Source organism: Globicephala melas, chromosome 2, assembly GCF_963455315.2.
Source record: "Globicephala melas chromosome 2, mGloMel1.2, whole genome shotgun sequence".
Lineage (NCBI taxonomy): Eukaryota > Metazoa > Chordata > Mammalia > Artiodactyla > Delphinidae > Globicephala > Globicephala melas.
The window spans coordinates 131,915,498-131,937,829 of record NC_083315.2 but is presented as its reverse complement, the minus strand read 5'-3'; the positions used below and the strand labels follow the sequence as shown (position 1 = coordinate 131,937,829).

The following is a 22,332-nucleotide window of genomic DNA, read 5'->3' as shown; positions in this document are numbered from 1 at the left end:
ATCTGTCTGCCAATGCAGGAGACATGGTTTCGAGCCCTGGTCTGGGAAGATCCCACATGCCGCGGAGCAACTAAGCCCGTGCACCACAACTACTGAGCCTGCGCTTTACAGCCTGTGAGCCACAACTACTGTGCCCGTGTGCTACAGCTACTGAAGCCTGCGTGCCTAGAGCCTGTGCTGTGCAACAAGAGAAGCCACTGCAGTGAGAAGCCTGCGGCACCGCAACGAAGAGTAGCCCCCGCTCGCTGCAACTAGAGAAAGCCTGTGCGCAGCAAAGAAGACCCAACACAGCCAAAAATAAAAATAAATTAATAAATTAATTTTAAAAAAAAAACCTTAGACTAAAAAACTTAGACTAAGTCACTGGTCATGTGGGACTTACTCTAAATTTGATACAAGTGGGACTAGGCAACTCGTGGTCCCTCTTTCCTAATTCCTTCTTCAAAGCTCTAGTGGGACTTGTCAGTTTTTTTTTTTTTTTTTTGGCTGCGGAGAGCGGGGCTACTCTTTGTTGCAGTGCGCAGGCTTCTCATTGTGGTGGCTTCTCTTGTTGCAGGGCACAGTCTCTAGGCACGCGGGCTTCAGTAGTTGTGGCGCACGGGCTTCGTTGCTCCGTGGCATGTGGGATCTTCCCGGACCAGGGCTCGAACCCGTGTCCCCTGCATTGGCAGGCAGATTCTTAACCACTGTGCCACCAGGGAAGCCCCTGTCAGTTAGGTTTTATCTAGAATATCATCCTCCCACTCACCCACCACCTACAGGGTCAGCTGCTAGAGTCATGATCTCCAGTTTTAGCTGGGAGCAGAACTGGGTTCCCCTAGTTGCCCAACCATGGATTCTGCAACCTCTTTAACTTCCTCCTCGGTTTTTCCTCTGGTTAGGGCTTCCTGGTTGCCCTTTGGCCCTTCTTCTCTGCAATTGCTTGAATCAAGTCCAAGTTGAGAGCCCCGTGATTCCTCTCAGGGCCGCAGGCTGGTGCGCTGATGGTAGAGTTGCCCCCTTATGCTCGCTCTGCCCTCTTGCACTTCGAAGTCTTGCCTTTTCCCATGATCCAGTTCACATCCCTGTGCAGGGTGCCTGAAGTGTGTGTTACCTAACCAAGTGTTACGGCACGGTCTATCCTAAGTCCAGATTCACACAGTCCAAGCAACTCTCTGAGCCTCATTTTCCAGCAGCTGAGTGGCCCCCGCCGAAATCCCAGGACCTGTCTGTCTGCCTTCCCCCTGTACCTCCAGCTGCCCCCAGCTGCCCACCATCCTGTACATCAGCCCCCTCTGGACCTCTCACGAGGCCCTCTTCTCACATCAGAAGGGCCTGATATCCTGCTCAGCTCACTGATCGGAGAGGCTTGTGCAGGATTAAGCAAGGCTCCCCCAGCTCACGCCAGCAACCCCGTGCTCTCCCCAAGCTGCCTTCTGATGACTCACTGCCCTCACGCCCATGCCTTCCCTCCCCACTTTATTTCAGGAAATGACTTTTGAGAACGGTCTCACTATTTTTTTTTTTAAGAATAGAAAAATACTTCTCACTTACACAGAATAAGAACAGCAATCCCTAATGCTGTTAATAACACACACACACACACACACACACACACACACACACACACACGTACACACACTCTCCAAAAGGGGCTTTCAAAAACCAGTCTTACATGGAAGGGGACTGGTAGGGTTCTCCTGGTGAAAGTGGTAGAATATTAACTACCTTGTTTCCACTGCTCCCACAAATAGAGAAATCACTTCAAGCTGGATAGGAAAAGAACAAGGGCGGTCCAGAAGAATGTAAGCCTGAGATCAACTGCATGTCAAGAAGAGAAAATCCAGCTACTTTAAGGGCCATCAAGTTTCTATGTCTAGAAATATTTTGTCCCAGGATGTGGGTTGCAAATTTTTAGTATTATAACTTTTTCAGACAAATCTTATATGAACCCTAATTTTTTTTTTAATGTTTAAATAATTTTTTGTATACATTTAAAGTTAAAACTTATTTAACATTCACTTCTTGTAAAGTTAATCTATGAGGAAAAATTATTGTCTTGATGAATACCAAATTTGGAACAATTAATATAGGTATGACCATTGCAATCTTACATAAGCTCAGCATTTAATTTACTTCTATGCATTATTTTAGTTGCAAAGAGTAAACAAATATTTATTAGAAAACAAAACAAAAACAGCTTGCCTAATCACCTGTTATTTAAACTGATCCAGAAATTTGAAAAAAGGAGTACTAGAACATTTAAAAATTTCCAGATAATCATAATTAAGACTATTGAATTTCTTGTCCAGGATACAAAAGTCAGTCATGAACTACCCAACACTTTTTATAAGCAGTAGAGCCAGGTGACAGGTTACGCATTCACTTGTGAAAGATCACTGAGGCCTGACAAGAGCAGGGACCAAATAGATGCTTCTGAGTCTGGTGTGACTGAGTGCTGCATTTTGGAGAACTTTGTTACAGGAACAGACATAAAAGGTCAGTGCAGACCCATAACCTTCCTAATCAGTGGTACATGACTGACTAGTCTATGGTGGTAGAGTCAGATGGTGATGGAGGAAGGGTGCCAGTGACTTGAAAGGGCATAAGGGGACTCTCTGCAGTGCTGGACATTGTCTATATCTTGATATGGGTGGCGGTTATATGGAGTATATATGTGTGAAAATTCATGAGCTGTATACCTAAGAATTGTGCATTTGACTGTAGGTAAATTATACTTCAAAGTCCTATTGGCTGAAAGAGAGAGGGAGAAGAGAGAGAAGCAGGGAGGGCCCAAGAAACTCTATCCCAGGATTTGCTCATAAACTTGTCAGCAAAAGTTTATGTGCCACATATATGGAATCTTAAAAAATGGTACTGATAAACCTAGTGGCAGGGCAGGAATAAAGACACAGACATAGAGAATGGACTTGAGGACACGGGGAGAAAGGGGAAGCTGGGACGAAGTGAGAGAGTAACATTGACATATAATCACTACCAAATGTAAAATGGATGGCTAGTGGGAAGCTGCTGCATAGCACAGGGAGATCAGCTCGGTGCTTTGTGACCACCTAGAGGGGTGGGATAGGGAGGGTGGGAGGGAGACGCAAGAGGGAGGAGATATGAGGATATATGTATACATATAGCAGATTCACTTTGTTGTACAACAGAAACTAACACAATATTGTAAAGCAATTATACTCCAATAAAGATATTAAAAAAAAAGTTTATGTGCCAGTGTTTTCCATTGTTATGATTTGATAGCTAACACAGCTGCATGTTTGTGTTTTTAATTATAGTTTTAAATGTATGTTAAAAAATGAAATCCAGGTATATTTAAAATATAAAATTCAAATCAAATATAGCTAGAAGGTGAAATTCAAATCAAATTCAAATCACTAGTGACCTCTCCATCATTCCCGACAATATGCAAAAACTCATGGAAGATTGAAGATGCTCTGGGTGACCAGAGATGACCAAATGGCTGGAGGTCAAGCCAGTGGAAAAGGCAAGCACAGCGTGCACAGCCCCTTGGAAAGCACACAGGCCTCTGCGTGTACCACCTGGGTTCAAGTCCTAACTCTGCTGGTTACCTAAGGTCCTGCATCTAGTACCTTATCAAATACACAGCTGCAGTTTCCTCATCTGTAAGATGGGTATAATGCCGTCTGCCCCAGAGTTGTTGCAAGGTTAAGTGAGAATATAACTCAAGTGTCCAGCACACTTAGCTGGCCCCCAACAAATGTTAGTTCTCATCTCTTCTGCATCCCATAATACTGGGTTTAGAGGGGGTCTGCCTACCTTGAGTAAGGCATGCCTTTGACTTGTTTTCCCAGAGGCAAGAGGGACTTGCATCTCACCACACACAGCCAAACCTGGCACCTCCTTGCTGCCAGCGACACATCTGCAGGACTATACACAGGCCCTGGACAGAAACGTTCAACACAAGTGGAGGTGCTAGTCATCCTACTTTAGAAAGAAAATGACCAGAATGTGAGTGAGCAGACTACCCATTCCAGGCCCTGGCTCCGCAGCCACAGGAGCGGAACAGAAATTTGTGAGAGGACAGGAGGAAGTTTCTTCTCTTTCAAGGTTTCTCCTACCTTTTCTTTTCCTCAGCCAAGCTTGGGAAATGGGAGAAAACTAACCAAAGGCAAGAAGGCAGAAAGTGGGAATTCCCTGGTGGTCCAGTGGTTAGGACTTGGCACCTTCACTGCCAAGGGCCCGGGTTCAATTCCTGCTCGGGAAACTAAGATCCCGCAAGTTGCGTGCCATGGCCAAAAAAAAGAAGGCAGAAAGCATCTCTCACCATTTGATCATGAGAGTGAAAACAAACATGTTTCATGTTTCTCATAGCATATTCAATGCCAGGTTCAAGATGTCCTGTTGGGGAGGTGGTGTCCATACCGGAGATGGGCGTGGCCATCACACCAGTGTGTTAGCCTCCGCATTCTCGGCTTGCGTGGACTCCTACTATTTGATCAATCGGAAACATTTCCTTGTAAGGATGAACGCTTAGTTTGGTCTCAGGGCCAGGTGTTCCCCTTCAGATCATTGCCTGAAAGAAATAGTTTTAAGCTACGAAGAAAACAAGTTAGGTCTGTCTCAATTATTCTACGTGAACCTTCAGGTTCCAGCAAACCTGCTTCTCAGGTGTACCGTATTTTCATCTTCCAGTTTCAGAGATCTGAACCAATTATGCCCTGGAAACAGATCTCAGTTTCAAAGCACTCCTCTCTGCCTGGTATTCAGGGTACGAAGGGCTACATCCTGCTTTGGTAAACTCTGTCCTGGTAGGAGTTCAAGACCAAGAGTAGTTAAAGCTGGAGCCCAGAGGCTTGTAAGAGATTTACCCAGTCGCCCTGAGAGAGGTCGCTTCTCAATCCTTAGCCCTTTTTATTTATTTTTTAAACTTTTTATAAATTTATTTATTTACTTTTGTGTGAGTTGGGTCTTCGTTGCTGTGTGTGGGCTTTCTCTAGTTGCGGCGATTGGGGGCTACTTTTCGTTGCCGTGTGCAGGCTTCTCATTGTGGTGGCTTCTCTTGTTGTGCGTGGGCTTCAGTAGTTGTGGCTCACAGGCTCTAGAGCACAGGCTCAGTAGTTGTGGCACACGGGCTTAGTTGCTCCGTGGCATGTGGGATCTTCCTGGACCAGGGCTCGAACCCATGTCCCCTGCATTGGCAGGCGGATTCTTAACCACTGCGCCACCAGGGAAGTCCCTTTAGCCCTTTTTATAAGTAAGGCTGAATGCCCTCCCTCTGCTGGAGACTTCAGACCCCGAAAGGTATTTGCCTTTCCAGAGGCCTCTTCTTTCAGGTCAGCCCCGGGCTAACCTAACCTTGTGCAGTTCTGACCGGCTCTGCTAACCTTTTATTTCACTCTCACAGACCTGGTGAATGCCTTCGTGAACTGGCCTTGAAAAAGTTTTACAGACTCCACAGTCTGGATTTTCTCTGCCAGTACTCTGTTTGCTTGTTATGTTGCAGGAATGGGACCCAACAGCCTCCATACCCCACGACTCAGCCTCGCTCTAACGAGCTGTGTGTTGTAGGCCTTCCTGGGGCAGCACCCCCTCTAACGTCGGCCAGGTGCTGCCTAGGCCACCAGAGCCCTGCCTGAGCCGGGACGCGAGTCAGAAACACTCCCCACAGGCAGGCAGAGGGAAAGGGAAGGTGAATTCCGGTGTGTCCCACTCCCCAACACTGCAGCCACTCTTGGCCTTTCCCCGGCACCAGTTAAGGGTTAGGAAGAACTTCTGTAGTGAGATCCTTTTTTTTTTTTTTTTTTTTTTTTTTGCGGTACGCGGGCCTCTCACTGCTGTGGCCTCTCCCGTTGCGGAGCACAGGCTCCGGACGCGCAGGCTCAGCGGCCATGGCTCACGGGCCCAGCCGCTCCGCGGCATGTGGGATCCTCCCGGACCGGGGCACGAACCCGCGTCCCCTGCATCGGCAGGCGGACTCTCAACCACTGCGCCACCAGGGAAGTCCGTGAGATCCATTTGGCTATCTCTGACTCTGAGAAAAGGCAGTGGTGATATCCACCTAGGGGTTGTGTGAAGAAGCCTGTCTTATTTTCAGCTAATTGGTCTTAGATTTGTGGGGCATCAATTAGTGGGGTATAATCCATTACAAATATTATTTATTTTGATGCAAGATTGTCCCAGATTGGGCCAGTGGGAGCCCCATCAAGCTAGCTTCTGAGTCCTTTCAACATGATTCTTTGAGTATTTCTTTACTTTTTGGCTCAACAAGATGTTCCAGGCTCATCCTGTACTTTTCCTGCCCCCAACCCTGGAACAAGCCATTTCTCAAGGATCCCTGGTTCCTTCAGTGGGGAATGGTATTTAGAAACCAAGGTCTGGGAGTTAAATATGCTCATTCCCACTGTGTCATTGCTTCTAGTCCCTTTTAGCAGACAGAATTAGATTATATTACCTACATAAACACACAGAAATAGATTATTTTCTATCTATAAATAGATTATTATTTCTAATAATGTATTAGAAATATATTGGAGGCATATATAGAGCTATATTAGTCATATATAGTTATATGGATAACTCCAATTCCAATGCAAAAAACACCTTTTCTGTATCTGTAATTTCTCTCCCCAACAATTGGAAATCAGACTCCCACTTACCTCGTGCCCAAGAATATACAGCTTGTAGTTTCAGAATTGCTAATTCCTAGCACTACTAAAAGTAAACCTAACCAAGGTTCGATTTGTTTATTGTTTTTTTAGGTAAAATTTACATACATTGAAATGCACAAATCCTAAGTATACAGTTCAACGGCTTTTGACAAATAGCTGTACCCACATAACCCACACTTCTTTCAAGATATGGGACATTCATCTCTGTATCTTCTCAGAAAGTCCCATCGCGTTTCTTCCCAATCAGTCCCCCCCACCCACCTTAGGCAACCACTGTTCCAGTATTTTGCTTAGTCTGAAGACATCAATTAGCTGCCCTGGTTTTGAACCCCCATCTTCATCTTGTGCTCTACTCTGGGCTCTCCCGCTCCAAGGCTCATGCCACCTCAGTGCCTGGACTTAGATTTTGTTGTGCTGCTCTTCCTTGGCAATCCCAGATTTGATTTCCAGTTCCTCTTCCAGTCTTTTGCAATCTCTGGTGCCAATGAGTCTGCTCCTCCTACAGGCTAGATGCTGATTCGGTTCCTGCACTAGTCTACACCCCTCATTCCTACTGGACTTTTGACGCAGCTCCAAAGAATATCTAACCAAGCAAGGTTAGAAGCTCCTTGAGGGAGGTAACAGTGTTGTTTTCCTCCTGTCTCAGCACCAGCTCCCTGTCCGGTGACAAGACATGTTCAGTAGATACTTCTGAATTAAATGAAGTCTTCTGGGACTTCCCTGGTAGTGCAGTTGTTAAGAATCCACCTGCCAAGGCAGGGGACACAGGTTCGAGCCCTGATCCAGGAAGATCCCACACACCACGGAGCAACTAAGCCTGTGAGCCACGACTACCGAGCCTGCGCTCTAGAGCCCATGAGCCACAACTATTGAGTCCACGTGCCGCAACTACTGAAGCCCACGTGCCTACAGCCCGCGCACTGCAACGAGGAGTAGCCCCCGCTTACCACAACTAGAGAAAGCCTGTGCACAGCAGCAACGAAGACCAAACGCAGCCAAAAATAATAATAAATAAATAAAATAAATGGAGTCTTCTTAGTCACTTTAACGAGGTCTTCCTTCCACTGTATCCCAGTTCCCAGTGCAGTACCAAGCCCAGAGTAGGCATTCACATTGGCTGAGTAAATCATGAGCTAATTCCATTAAATTGTTGCTGAATCAAAGTGTCGTTCCTTTTAGGAGTCCACATTTTCAAAGAGGACAGCTATGAAGGGGCAATTCTTAATAACCCAAGTGGAATTAATCTCATAGTGGAATTACAGGCAACAGGGAGCCTGGATGCCATAAAGGGGTCATTATATTCTGCTGATGGTTCCCTTTTGCTGTCTACCTTTCCTGAGTTTTCTCTCCTATTCCATTTTCATTTGTTTCCTTTGGCCCAACAGCAAATTTGCTGTCACAGCTTCTTCTAAAGAGCCCTGTAGAAACCAGAATCTCCTAGTGGCAAATCTTCTGAAGCTTTCTGCTTTTATCCCTGCTAGCAAGACTGTGGAGGTTGACACCAGCAGGCAGGCAGCCAGGGGCTCTGTAGGGCTGCATCCCCCCCTCGACAGATGACATACATTACGGGATTTGGTTCCAACTCTTTAGCTCAGGTGCCTAGCTGTGGAGGATCTGCCTCTGCCATGCCTCTCACCCCGTTCTGACCTCATGCATCTTACTGAGATTATCTGAACTATCTACTTCCTAATGAGTCTGCCGGCCTGCTGGTTGTGATAAAGTGTAAAGCTATCTGGCCCTAATCTCAAATTTATGATTAGCCTCCTACTGGGGGGGGCCACCACCCAACCCACTAGTCATTATATTTGGAGACAAGGCCAGGGGAACATAGGCCATTCAGTACCCCATGTAGAACTCCATCCAGTTGAGCTGGACTGGGCCACAACTAAAGTGGGCGGTCTCACTTTGATCTAAAGCCAATGGTTCTCTGTCACCCTTGGCTTCAATTAGAGTCACCTGGGGAAACATAAAAAAATTCTGATGTCTAGGCCCCGCTTCCTGAGCTTCTGATTTAATTAGACTAGGATGAGGCCTGAACATGTTTATTCTTTCTTATGAAATGAGCTTTTATATAAGTACAAAATTACTTTTGTATAAAAAAAGCGCTACAAGGCCATCACTAGTACATTTGAACTTATTATTACAAATTTTCTTTATAATTTTAATTTTTGTGCAATGTTCCATGGAGCACACATATTTTTTTTTTAAAAAAAAACCATAATCCAATGTATGTATGTATGTATTTATTTATTTGTGTCGGGTCTTTGTTGCGGCACGCGGGATCTTCGTTGTGGCATTCAGGATCTTTCATTTCAGCGCACGAGCTTCTCTCTAGTTTTGGCGTGCGGGCTTTCTCTTCTCTAGTTGTGGCACGCAGGTTCCAGAGCGCGCAGGCTCTGTAGTTTGCAGCACACGGGCTCTAGTTGAGGCGCGCAAGCTCAGTAGTTGTGGCGCGCACGCTTAGTTACCCCGTGGCATGTGGGATCTTAGTTCCCCGACCACGGATCGAACCCATATCCCCTGCGTTGGAAGCCGAATTCTTTACCACTGGACCACCAGGGAAGTCCCGAGCACACATATTTAACCAGTCACCTGCTGTTTGTTGCACATTTAGTTTGTTTCCAATTTTTAGCTATAATAAAAGGAAACAATGAGAGCAATCTTCACATAAGTTTTCCTATTTGAGGCATTATGTATTTCATTAGGAGAAATTCCAGAAGCTTTATTACTGGATAAAATAGTATGCAAATATTTTATTTTATTTATTTATTTTTTGGCTGCACTGGGTCTTTGTTGCTGTGCACGGGCTTTCTCTAGTTGTGGGGACCGGGGGCTACTCTTTCTCTGCAGTGGCTTCTCTTGCTGTGGAGCACGGACTCTAGGTGTGCAGGCTTCAGTAGTTGCAGCTTGAGGGCTCTATGGCACACAGGCTTCAGTAGTTGTGGCGCATGAGCTTAGTTGCTCCGCGGCATGTCAGATCTTCCCGGACCAGGGCTCGAACCCGTGTCCCCTGCATTGGCAGGTGGATTCTTAATCACTGCGCTACCAGGGAAGTTCCTGAAAATATTTTAGACTCTTGATATTGTCCAGTTGCTTTTTGAAAGGCTTTTAACCAATTTACACTCGTTCCAGAATGGGTGAAAATTTCCATTTTACCCAGCGTCGGTCATTTGCTAACATAACAAAGCATTTATTCTATATTTCAATGTGTATATCTATATTTGAGGCTTATATTTTTTAAAAAACCTCCCCAAGAGAACAACAGTAGGCTTGACTAAAGGTTGGCCCAGTGCTGGGGGCCCTTTTCTTCAGCCCTTGGAGATCTTGTCCAGGGGTGGCGAAGGCCCAGGAAAAGAACCCCAAGGAAATGTGCACCAAGGAGAAAAGGAGGTTTCCTCTGAAGGCCTCAGGCCAAATGGGCCCCAGCCATCCTCCCTGGGCCTTACTAGAGAGGGGCTCTTCTCCTCCAGCTGCCTTGGGTTGGAAGTGACCCAAAGAGAACCAAGAGCACATGATCCCAAAGAGGGAAAACAGGAGAAAAATCTGTTATGCCTAACCAAGAGCTTGGAGCCTCTCCCAAAATTCTGGGTGAATCTACTTCCCAGCCCTTGGTCCTGACCCACAGAAGCCTCTGGCTGTGCTGACCACCCCCATCAGATGTGCCTCCTCCATACCCCGTTCCCATAGCCTTGGTTTTTTAGATTGCTTTTTAAATTACTATAGAGCTACTGGTACAGCATAAACAAATACTATAGAAACAAAAAATGGCAAATTTGGAAAGATTCCCCCTCACCTCCTACTTCCATTCCCTTCCCCAGAGGTAACCTGATAAGTGTGTATCCTTCTAGATCATTTAACAGTGCTAGCGTGTGTGAGATTGTATGTGTATGCATACAGGATTTTTAAAATATATAAATGGAATCATGCTATATGTAGTTATCGCCAACTTGCCTTTACCATTTAACTTTAAAGTGTAGACCACTTTCTGTGTTAGTTAGTATAGAGCTGTCTGATTCTTTTTCATGGCTGCATGATAATCCATTGTATATAATGAGATCATATAATGTAACACATTTTGTTGTTGGATGCTTCACTTGCTTCTCATTTTTCTCTTTGACGACAGTGCTGCAGTGAACTCATTTGTGTGCGTGTTGTTGTGCCATCTACCTGACTCCTGGTGTTGGGCTTCAGCTATGCATACCCTAGGGTGTCTCCACTACGGCCAGTACTCACTTAGGCTTTGGAAGAGCTCGAGCAGGCTCAGTCCTGACCTCTGCTTTCGTCCTATTTTTCTGCTGTTGTGGTCGAGAATACCTTATGGCCCAGCTTCCAGAGTTCTGGCAACACCACCACATCATGCAAAGGTGCAAAAAGTATGGCTAGTGTCCCTCTGACCGTTGGGAGGGAAGAAAAGAAGGCCAGCTTTTCCAAATGCAATCCAGTTGGAGAAAGTCTGAAAGTGGCTGCCTATCCAAGTGGTTTTCAAGATCCTCACTCTTTTGCCCCTGGGAACTGACATAGGAGATACAAGGAGCTGAAGTGGTGTTAGAAGCTCTCCAAAGCAGCAGAGGGAGCCAGGGAGTATGGTGTGTGTGTGTGTGTGTGTGTGTGTGTGTGTGTGGCCCTAGACTAAACGTCCTTGGCCCATGGATGGAGATAGCCAGTCCTTGATCTAACGTGTTGTTGTACTTTTGTCCTTTAAGATTTTCAAGCCCCCTGGCCCTGTAAGAAGCAGTAAGGGCTAATGAGAAGCAGGCTGTACTCTGGGAAACAGGAAATCTGGTTCCATTTATGACTTCACCGGGCCCTACCATGGAAGTCTGAACAGCTTCAGTTTGCTGCCCTGTGCTTTGGGTCTCTTGTCTAGAGGTGCCATCTGCGTCTTTAGGGTGCTGGGGTTAGAGTTCTTGTTTTTCCTGCAAGATAGTGCTAGTGTCATTGGCTGTTAAAAATGGGACAGGCCGGGGAGCTTTGCCATTTGGGGGAGATGTTTGCTGTGTTTGGCTTATCCTGCTTGCGTGTTTCCTTCTTTTTTACTTTCTGGACACACAGAATGCACATATGTTTGTAGCAGTGGAGGCAGGGGCTGAACTTCCCATGTGGCAGCCTCCTGAAATGTATTCTTGCACGCACAACTGCAAAGGCAGATGTTGACCTGCTCTCTCAACCCTTTGGGAACTCTCTGGGGAATGGTGGTGTGGTCACTGTCAGAGCGGAGCAACAAGCAAGTCTGCTTTAATCAGGGATGAGCTACGTTTGAGCAGTACTAAAGTTGCTCATGCAAAAGTAATTTATTTAGACAAATCAGGATTTTAAAGCTTTTCATTGAAGTGTAACTTACATGCAGAAAAGTGCATGAATTATAAACATACAGCTTAGTGAATTTGTGCAAAGTGAACACACCTATGTCACCCACATAACTCCTACCTAGGTCAAGGAGTAGAACATTATTGGCACCCCAGTAGACCCCTGTATCCCCCCCCTCCCATTTACTAGTCCTTTGAGGTATAACCACTAACCTTTCAACACTTTATATTAATTTTGACTGTTTTGAACTTTATATATATTTGTGAAATTTATTCACATTTTGCATAGATTCTGTTCATTATTCTCATTACCACATGGAATTCATGATAGAAGTATACCACAGTCAATTTATCCATTCTATGTTGGTGGGATTTGGGGTTGGTTTTCATTTGGGGCTATTGCACATTATGTTGCTATGAACAGTTTTGCACATACCTTTTGGTGCCTGTGGGCACCCACTTCTGCTGTATACATTCCTACAGGTGGAATTGCTGAGTCACAGGGTTTGCATACATTCAGCTTTTTTTTTTTTTGCGGTACGCGGGCCTCTCATTGTTGTGGCCTCTCCCGTTGCGAGCGGAGCACAGGCTCCGGACGCGCAGGCTCAGCGGCCATGGCTCACGGGCCCAGCCGCTCCATGGCATGTGGGATCCTCCCAGACCAGGGCGCGAACCCGTGTCCCCTGCATCGGCAGGTGGACTCTCAACCGCTGCGCCACCAGGCAAGCCCTACATTCAGCTTTTAACAGACCTTGGAAACAGCAGTGGCAAGAGTTAGGAATGTAGTGGGTTTTTTTAAAAAAATAAATTTATTTATTTTTGGCTGCATTGGGTCTTCATTGCTGCATGTGGGCTTTCTCTAGTTGTGGCAAGCGGGGGCTACTCTTTGCTGCAGTACACGGGCTTCTCATTGCGGTGGCTTCTCTTGTTGTGGAGCAGGGGCTCTAGGTGTGTGGGTTTCAGTAGTTGTGGCACATGGGCTTCAGTAGTTGTGGCTCGCGGGCTCTAGAGCACAGGCTCAGTAGTTGTGGCGCACGGGCTTAGTTGCTCCACGGCATTTGGGATCTTCCCAGACCAGGGCTCGAACCTGTGTCCCATGCATTGGCAGGCGGATTCTTAACCACTGCACCACCAGGGAAGCCCAGGAATGTAGTATTGATAGGGGACAGAGCACAGGGCTAAGATCAGGCCCCAGACCTCTGGTCACCTCCCAGGCTTGGATTACAGGGGAGCCAGAGTAAACCACTCACTCTCCGTGTTTCCTCAACTGTAAACTGGAAATAATCAGTACCTGCTCTATTCCTTGCTGTGGGTGGGAAAGCCCTCTGCAAAGTCTCAAGCTGCATGAATGGAAGCTGTCATTAACATGGAAGCAGGGGAGGGAGACTTTTAATTATTAATGAGAACTAAAGAACAACTATACTGGTGTGAATTTCCGTTTCCAATGAAGAATCCAGAGATTAGATTAACTGCTCTGCTAGACAGAGTGGTATTGCCAGAGGGGCCTGTAATATTATTCTCTCAAACCCAGACACATAGAGTAACCTCCCAAGCCTGTCCTCCTCTGTATGTTACCAGAAGATTCCTCACCTGCCTGGAGCCCCAGGGGTCCTCCCAGTTTTTCCTCTCAGTCCCCAAGTGCCCAACTTCTTTGTTTCCTCTGCATCACCCCGAGTTGTCCTGATCTGGAAAATCTGTTTGGTTTGACTCTGCCCAGCTGGGCCAGTTTTAAGGCACCAGGAGAGCCAAAGGACACGAGCATTCCACACCCTCTTGCATTATTGAATGTCAGGTTTGAGTAATGTCAGGGAGGTGTTTGGTCTCACAGTGACGCTAAAAGTTCACAGCCATTTATTCTCCCAAAGGTTGTACTATGCTAACTCAGGGGCTGTCAAAATTAATAATTAATTGAAAGTCGTGTCAAAACCTCTTCCACCCTATTGGTTCCCAAGCAGATAGTCACACAAGTAGATGGCAGTGCCCTCTTCTGGCCAAGGCCACACTTGCACGGCTGTGGCTAGGGTGAGGGGCTTGTGACACGGGGCTGGTCGTTCATTTGGGAGCAGGTTCATCTTGGGGTTAGTCTTGGATAAATCACATTTGGGGATCCACCCTTCCTTTCCTCTTCAAAAACGAAAGATCACAACTATGATGGTTAGTTTTGTGTGTGGTTAACATTTAAATCAGTCCTTTTTTTACTCTCCGAATGTGGCTGGGCCTTATCCTTAAGAGCAAAAACTGAGGTTTCCCAAATAATTTCTCCTTCAAGGCCGCAACATAGGAACTCTGTGTTTCCAGCCTGCAGATTTTGAATTCAATACTACAACATCAACTCTTCCCTGAATTTCCAGGTTGCCAGCCTGCTCTACAAATTCCAGACTTGTCAGTCCTCACAATCATGTGAGCCAATTCCTTAAGGTAAAACTGTGTGTGTGTGTGTGTGTGTGTGTGTGTGTATACAGTTGACCCTTCAACAGTGTGCACTTTAATCCAGTATATAGTCAGCCCTCGTATCCATAGTTCCTCCACATCCACGGATTCAACCAACCACAGACCGTGTAGTACTGTAGTATTTACTATTGAAAAATATCAGGTAAAAGTGGACCCACGCAGTTCAAACCTGCATTGTTCAAGCGTTTCAACTGTATGTATGTGTGTGTGTATATTATATATGTGTGTGTGTGTGTGTGTGTATATATATATCTCCTGTTGGTTCTGTTTCCATGGAGAACCCTGACTGATGCAAAACCTAGTCCGAATTCCATTTTATATCAGTGACATCTCATTTGAATATATTGAATGTAAAGAGACACAAAGTATATAGCAGGTGACTTTCTCAGTTCAGGTTTAAGTTCACGTACTAGCTTCATGAACTAGCTACTCAATTATATTTAGCCTTGGTTTCTTCATTTGTATAAAAGAGAAAATAGTAATATTTACTGAATAGGCTATTATGAAGATTAAGACAAAACATGTGCGTAGAATAGTGTCTGGCTCAGAGTAAGTACTCAGTAAATGTTAGTTATTATTATTAAGATTATTGAGGGAAGTTGTCAAAGAAGGGGATTTAAAGAGTGATGGGTCCATGGCACGGGAGTTAATCTTGCTCACCTCCCCCCCCTTGTCTCTCCAAACTCTCATGTACAGGCAGTCTCAGCTTTTCACTACCTGTTCCTGGGGGATATTATAAAGCAATTTCTTATAGAGTGTCCTGTTTCTTCCCATCAGAACCCAATCAAGCTTAAAAGTTGGATTCCAATTTAATGGACTAAGCCATTATTATGTCACCAAAGCAAAGTACAATAAATCTTGGTAATTATTTAAAACAGCAAAATTATTCTTTTAAGTCTTAATATGGGGCTTCCATAAAATTTAATCTTCACGCCACAATACAGCTTATCATCAGTTAGCAGTTTTGTTTGCCTTCTGACAATTTAGAAGGACTTTCACACGATGATTTAGTAGGTCAAAACCTGTTTTTTTTTTGTTGTTTTTTTTTTTATAGGGAAAACTTTGGTATTTAGAATTAGCCAGCTGACCTCAGTTTAGATGATCCCAATTTTGTTGGCAGTATCCAAAGCATCATAGTCAGGACCCAGTTAAACATATGCCTTCTTCTCTCCATCAGGCCTGATCAGGGTGTTGACCTTAGCCACGTCAATGTCATAGAGCTCCTTCACAGCCTGTTTAATCTGGTGCTTGTTGGCCTCGACGTCCACAATGAACACCAGTGTGTTGCTGTCTTCTATTTTCTTCATGGCTGACTCAGTGGTCAGGGGGAACTTGACGATGGCGTAGTGGTCAAGCTTGTTTCTCCTAGGGGCGCCCTTCCGAGGATATTTGGGCTGCCTCCTGAGCCTCGGTGTTTTGGGCCATCGGAAGGTAGGTGACGTCCGGATCGTTTTTTCGTGGCTGTGGATGCCTTTCAACACTGCTTTCTTGGCCTTCAAAGCTTTTGCTCTGGCTTCAGCTTTGGGAGGGACAGGGGCTTCCTTCTTCGCCTTACGTGCCATCTTCGTGCAGTCAAAACCTGTTTTTAAAGTTAGCCAGATGGCTATATCTAGGTGGAGGGATTTGGGTTTTAAATATATCTATATACGTAGTTATTTTTAAATATATACATAAATATATACATAGATATATTTGTGTTTCCTCCAGTGATTCATCAGAGGGATCCACGAGACCCAATAGCAGGTTATATACTCACTGGGATTTATGATAACAAAGGTACAGAGTAAAAGCAGCAGGAGAAAGACATGCATTAATGGCATCCAGAGAGGTTCAAAACAGGCTTCCGATGTCCTTCCTTCTCGGAGGTCACACAGGAGTACTCTTTCTCTTACTGTTGACTATGAACACGTGTGAAATGTCTTTGCGCATAGAAGCTGTTTGAGTCTCAGAGTCTAAAGCTTTTATGGGGAGCTGGTCACATAGGTATATCCTGTTATGCAACCAACCATGACAACCGAAACTCACGACCTTAATAATGAAACCAGGTGCAGGTCGTAGATTTTGATGTTTGTGCAAAGCAACCTGACAAGCAGGTATGACACAGTCCATTGCTCCAGGTGTGTATAAGAAACCCATCAATCACTAACAAAAAGAACACTCTAAGCCCACATTCCCAGCGGTTGGCCAAGGGTTAATCATGGGTCCTTGAAGACAGGTAGGGAGTAGGCAACCAGACCTGCTGTGTTAACTCTTTCCTCACAGTCTGAATTTTCTTAAATGTCTATAATTCACCTCTGTTACTTTGGTAATCAGAAAAGTAACTAATAATATAAAGGCATCTGAAGTTAATGATTTTCCTTTTTAGTCATTTAATGATGCTGCTTTGTAATCGCAGTACATTTTCCTGTAATCAGCAGAGCTGCTGAGAGACGTCAAGTCACCTTACTAAACACTGCATGGATGGCCATCAGAGCCTTCATACTCTTTGGGAAAACCATAATAACAGGCTGGGACAGAGCATGTGAGACCTAGAAGGAACCACAGCAACACCTAGTTCAACTTTCCCATCTTAGAGATGAGGAAGTAGGAATACTGAGCAGTGAAAGGACTCACCCGAAGTTCTGAATCTTAGGTCTTTCAATTAAAAACCTCTCTTGGTGGGGGTGGTGGTGGGAGGAATTGGGAGATTGGGATTGACACATATACACTATTGATACTATGTATAAAATAGACAACTAATGAGAACATACTGTGTATAGCACAGGGAACTCTAATGCACTGTGGTGAACTAAATGGGAAGGAAATCCAAAAAAGAGGGTATATATGTATATGTATAGCTGATTCATTTTGCTGTACAGTAGAAACTAACACAACATTGTGAAGCAACTATACTCCAGTAAAAATTAATAAAAAACAAACAAAACAGAAAATTTTTTTATCCCTTTATCCCTGAAGTGGGATAAGGCAATGTCTGCCCAGTTGCTTCTGACTGTCTTTAACTTGGGCAGAAACTGGGGGAGCCCTGCCTGGTGGGACTGCCTGCACCGAGTGTGCACAGTCCAATCTCCTTTGGTCTACATAGAGGCTTCCCATCTTTTGCCAGCCCCTTTCTTCTCCAGTGGCCCTGTAGAAGCACCATGACTCTGTATCTAGAGCCTTACCCATGCAGTGCCAATGGTCTGGTTTGGAACCTTGCAAGAGATTAGTTTCAGCTTTACTAAAATTTCTCTTTCTTTCCCCTTCAGTTATTCTCTTGTAGTTGGGGAGGGGTGGTGTCTCTGTCTCCCCTGGACTTTAAATTCCTTGAAGGCCTCCTGGAATCATGTTATCAAGTGGTTATGATTGTGGGTAGTGAAGTCAAATGGTCCAGGGTTCACATGCTGGCTTAGCATCTCACTGGCTTGTGTAATCTGAGTGAACTACTTAATGGAAACAATAGTACCTCCCTCATAAAGTTACCGGGAATGAAAGGAAGTAGTAACTCTTAACTAGCATAGTGTTTGGCATTTAAAAATGTTCAATAAATATTGGCTATTATTTTTTAAGTAAGTACTCCATTTATTTTGGAAAACTCTATCTATTCTCTGATCTTTCTACTCCTTTTTTTTTTTTTTTTTTTTTGTCTTTGCCACGAGGCATGTGGGACCTTAGTTCCCCCACCAGGGATCGAGCCTGCGCCACCTGCAGTGGTAACTCGGAGTCCTAACCAGTGGACCACCAGGGAATTCCCTAAGCAGTTTTATTGAAGTAATTGAGATGTAATATACACTGTACATGTTTAAAGTATATAATGTCATAAGTTTTAACATGTACACATCTGTGAAACCATAATCAAGTTAATGAACATATCCATAACCCCCCGAAGTTTCCTTATATCTTTTGTAATCCATTTATTTGTCCTCAGGCAACCACTATCTACTCTCTGTCTCTACAGATTAGCTTGCATTTGCTAGAATTGTATATAAATGGAATCATATAGTATGCACTATTTTTTTGGCTTCTTTCACTCAGCATTATTTTGAAATTCATCTGTATTGTTGAGTGTATCTATCAGTTGCTTAGTAATTTTCCGCAGTTGAGTATATCAAATGCTAGGCAGATATACCCCAATTTGTTTATCCACTCACCTACTGATGGATATTTGGGTTGTTTCAGTTTTGAAATATTAGAAATAAAACTACTATGAACATTTGTGTACAAGTCTTTATATGGGCACAAACTTATGTTTCTCCTGGGAGTAGAATGGGTGGGTCATAAGGTAGGTAAATGTCAAATTTTTCAAGAAACTGCCAAATTAGTTTCTAAGTGGTTGTACCATTTTCCATTCCCCTTAGTAGCATATGAGAGTTCCAGCTGCTCCACATTGATGACAATAGTTGGTATGATCAGTCTTTTTAATTTTGGATATTCTAATAGGTATGTAGTAGTATCTCTTTATGATTTTAATTTTAATTTCCCTAATGAGTAATGATGTTGAGCATTTTAAAATGTGCTCTTTTTCGCGCTATATATATATATATATATATATATATATAATTTTTTTTTTTTTTTTTGCGGTACGTGGGACTCTCACTGTTGTGGCCTCTCCCATTGTGGAGCACAGGCTCCGGACGCGCAGGCTCAGCGGCCATGGCTCATGGGCCCAGCCACTCCGCGGCATGTGGGATCCTCCCGGACCGGGGCACGAACCCGCGTCCCCTGCATCGGCAGGCGGACTCTCAACCACTGTGCCATTCATCTTTTTGATGAATTATCTGTTCAAATTGTTTACGCAATATTGATGGGGTTTTGTTTTCTTATTTTTGAGTTTTGAGACTTTAAAAATATATTGTGTATATAAATCCTTTATGTGATTTACAAATATTTTCTTGAAGTCTGTAACTTGTCTTATTATTCTCCTAGCACTGTCTTTCAAAGAATAGAAATTAATTGTAAAGAAATACAGTTTATCAATTTTTTCTTTTATGGGTCATGCCTTTGGTATTATGATCCAAGGTCACAAAGATTTCTCCTATGTTTTCCTCTAGAAGTTTTATAGTTTTAAGTTTTACATGTAGGTCTATAAATGTTAGGTTAATTTTTGTGTATGGTGTGAGATATGAATCAAAGTAGTTTTTTTCCCCCTTGGATAGGCAATATTTCAGCACTGTTAAGACAATCCTTTCTCTACTAAATCACTTTTACATGTTTGTTGAAAAATCAATTTACCATATATGTGTAGGTCTGTTTCCACACTCTATTTTTCCCCCAGTGATCTGTCTTCATGCCAATACTATACTGTCTTGATTACTGTGTCTTTTCCAAAGTTGTTTAGCTATTAGATTGTTTTCATTTTCAAATAAAATTTAGAATTAGCTTGTCAAGTTTTATACAAAAAACCTGCTGGGGTTTTGATTAGAATAGCATTGAATCTATGTGTAAACTCAGGGAGAATTGACATCTTAACAATACTGAGTATTCTGGTCCACAAATATAGAGTAGCTCTTTATTTATTGAGGTCTCCTTTAATTTCTCTCAGCTATATTTTGTAGTTTTCAGTGTACAGGACATGCACTTCTGTCAATTTTATTGTTCTGCATTTGACATTTTTGGTATTAGGGTAAATGGTACGATTTTTAATTTCAGGTTTCAGTTGTTTGCTAATATATTGATATACAGTTGATTTTTATATATTGAACTTATATCCAGGAGTCATGCTAACCTCACTTATTACTTTTATAAGCTATTTTTGTAGACTCCATAGGATTTTCTGCATCGACGATCATGTCCTCTATGAATAGTTTTACTACTTTCTTTTCAATTTGATTGTCTTTTATTTCTTTTCCTTGCCTTATTATACTGACTTGAACCAGTACAATATTAAATAGAAGTGATGAAAGCAGACATCCTTCCCTTGTTCCTAATTTTAGAGGGAAGGCATTCAGTCTTTTACCATTTAGTATGATGTTAGCTATAGATTCCCTATAACAGGTTGAGGAAGTTCCTTTCTATTCTTAGTTTGCTAAGAGGTTTTTTTCTTTTAATCAAGAATTGATGTTGGATTTTGCCAAGTATTTTTCTGTGTCTACTGATACAATTATGATTTTTTTTCCTTTTTAGTCTTTAATATGGTGAATTACATAGATTGATTTAATAATAGCTTTACTAAGACATAATTCATAGAGCATAAAGTGTACCCTTTTAGAGGGTACAATTCTGTGGATTTTACTATATTTATAGAGCTGTGCACCCATTACTGCAATCAGAATGCCATAACATTTTCTTTACGCCAAAGAGAAACTCTGTACCTATTAGGAGTCACTCCCTACTTCCCCCCTGTCCCCAGGCCCTGGCAACCACCAATCTACTTCTACGGATTTGCTAATTCTGGACATTTCATATGACTGGAATCATACTCAGTGTGGTCCTTTGTGACTGGCTTCTTTGACTTAGCATGTTTTCAAGGTTTATCTATGTTATAGCGTATATCAGTATTTCATTCCTTTTTATGGCTGAATAATATTCTATAGTATGGATATACCACATTTTGTTCATCTATTTATCAGTTGATGAACATTTGGGTTCTTTCTACTTTTTGGCTATTACGAATAATGTTGCTATGAACATTTGTGTACAGTTGTTTGTGTAGACATGTGTTTTCGTTTTTCTTGAGTATATACCTAGGAGTGGAATTACTGGGTCATATGGTAACTCTGGGTTTAACCTCTGAAGAAATTGCCAGGCTGTTTTCCAAGTGGCTGTACAATTATGGGAAGGTATTAAACTACAACTTCAATTTCTTTAAAAGATAGGGCTATTTAGATTATTTATTTCATCTTGAGTGAGCACTGATAGTTTATGTCTTCCACAGAATTTGTCACTTTCATGTAAGTTGTTGAATTTATTGGCATGAAGTTGTTGATATTTCCTTATTCTTTTAGTATCTGCAGAATGTGTAGAAATGTCCTCTCTCTCATTCCTAATATTGGTAATTTGTGTTTTCTTCCTTTTTTTTTTTCCTGATCAATCTAGCCTAGGTTTACCAATGCTATTGACTAGATTAGCTAATTTTTAAAAAATCTATGTGTGTCACTCTGTTACGTGGAAAATTACCTTCATCCAATAGTAGCCTCTAAATACACTACTAGGCAAGCTATCCCGGGGTTCATGGAATATAAAAGATCACACACCAAATCGAAGGGCTTGGATCACAAAGTTTATTAAGTCAACGTAAAACACACTGAGAAACAAGGGAGTGGAAATGGCTACGTTAAACAAACACTTAGGATAGGGACCAGTGGAATTGATAGGACTGTGCTACTGAAATCCTGGGGTGTGCTATGTTCCTAGGACTTCTGTCTTTCTCTTTCTGTGCTGTGTCAGCTTTCCCTGCTTGCTGGCAATGCAGATACAAAGACTAGAGTTGAGGTTCGAGCTAGGGGGTCCTATGTCAGTGATACATACTTGCTCTGTTGGAGACATGAAGTTATAGCCACAGTTGTAGCTTGTCAAATCGTCTGTTGAACAGCCATGGAGGGCACATGGAGCCAGACTAGGTATCACTAATGGGTGGCCGAATTAAGGACTCATGAATATTGATATCGAATGTATCGTTGAATATTTAGTGCCCAGGCGCCCCTCATGTATGTTTATTACCTCATGTACTCTTGGTTCTTCTAGCCCCTTTTCATCAATGTTTAACCCACACATGTTCTATTTACTAATTCTGACCTTTACTTGATGTATCTTATGAGTTTATCCATCCATTTCTTATCATCTACAGAATTAAATATATTAAAACTATACACCAAATGTCCTAAACTCTCCCCATCTGTTATTCCTTCATCTCTCTGTGACACACTCACCTACTTTGGACATGGTGTACACTGAATAAATCTTAAAAAAATAAGCAATACCCTCTTGTAGTCTTGCCATAGAAATATAATTATTCAAACAAAAAGTTC

At 43.1% G+C, this 22,332-nt stretch overlaps 1 pseudogene; it reads right to left on the bottom strand.

Annotated features, from left to right (window-relative positions):
- Positions 1 to 15,537: 15,537 nt before the first annotated feature.
- LOC115852025 (large ribosomal subunit protein uL23 pseudogene) lies at positions 15,538 to 15,951 on the bottom strand (annotated as a pseudogene).
- Between the last annotated feature and the right edge of the window lie 6,381 nt (positions 15,952 to 22,332).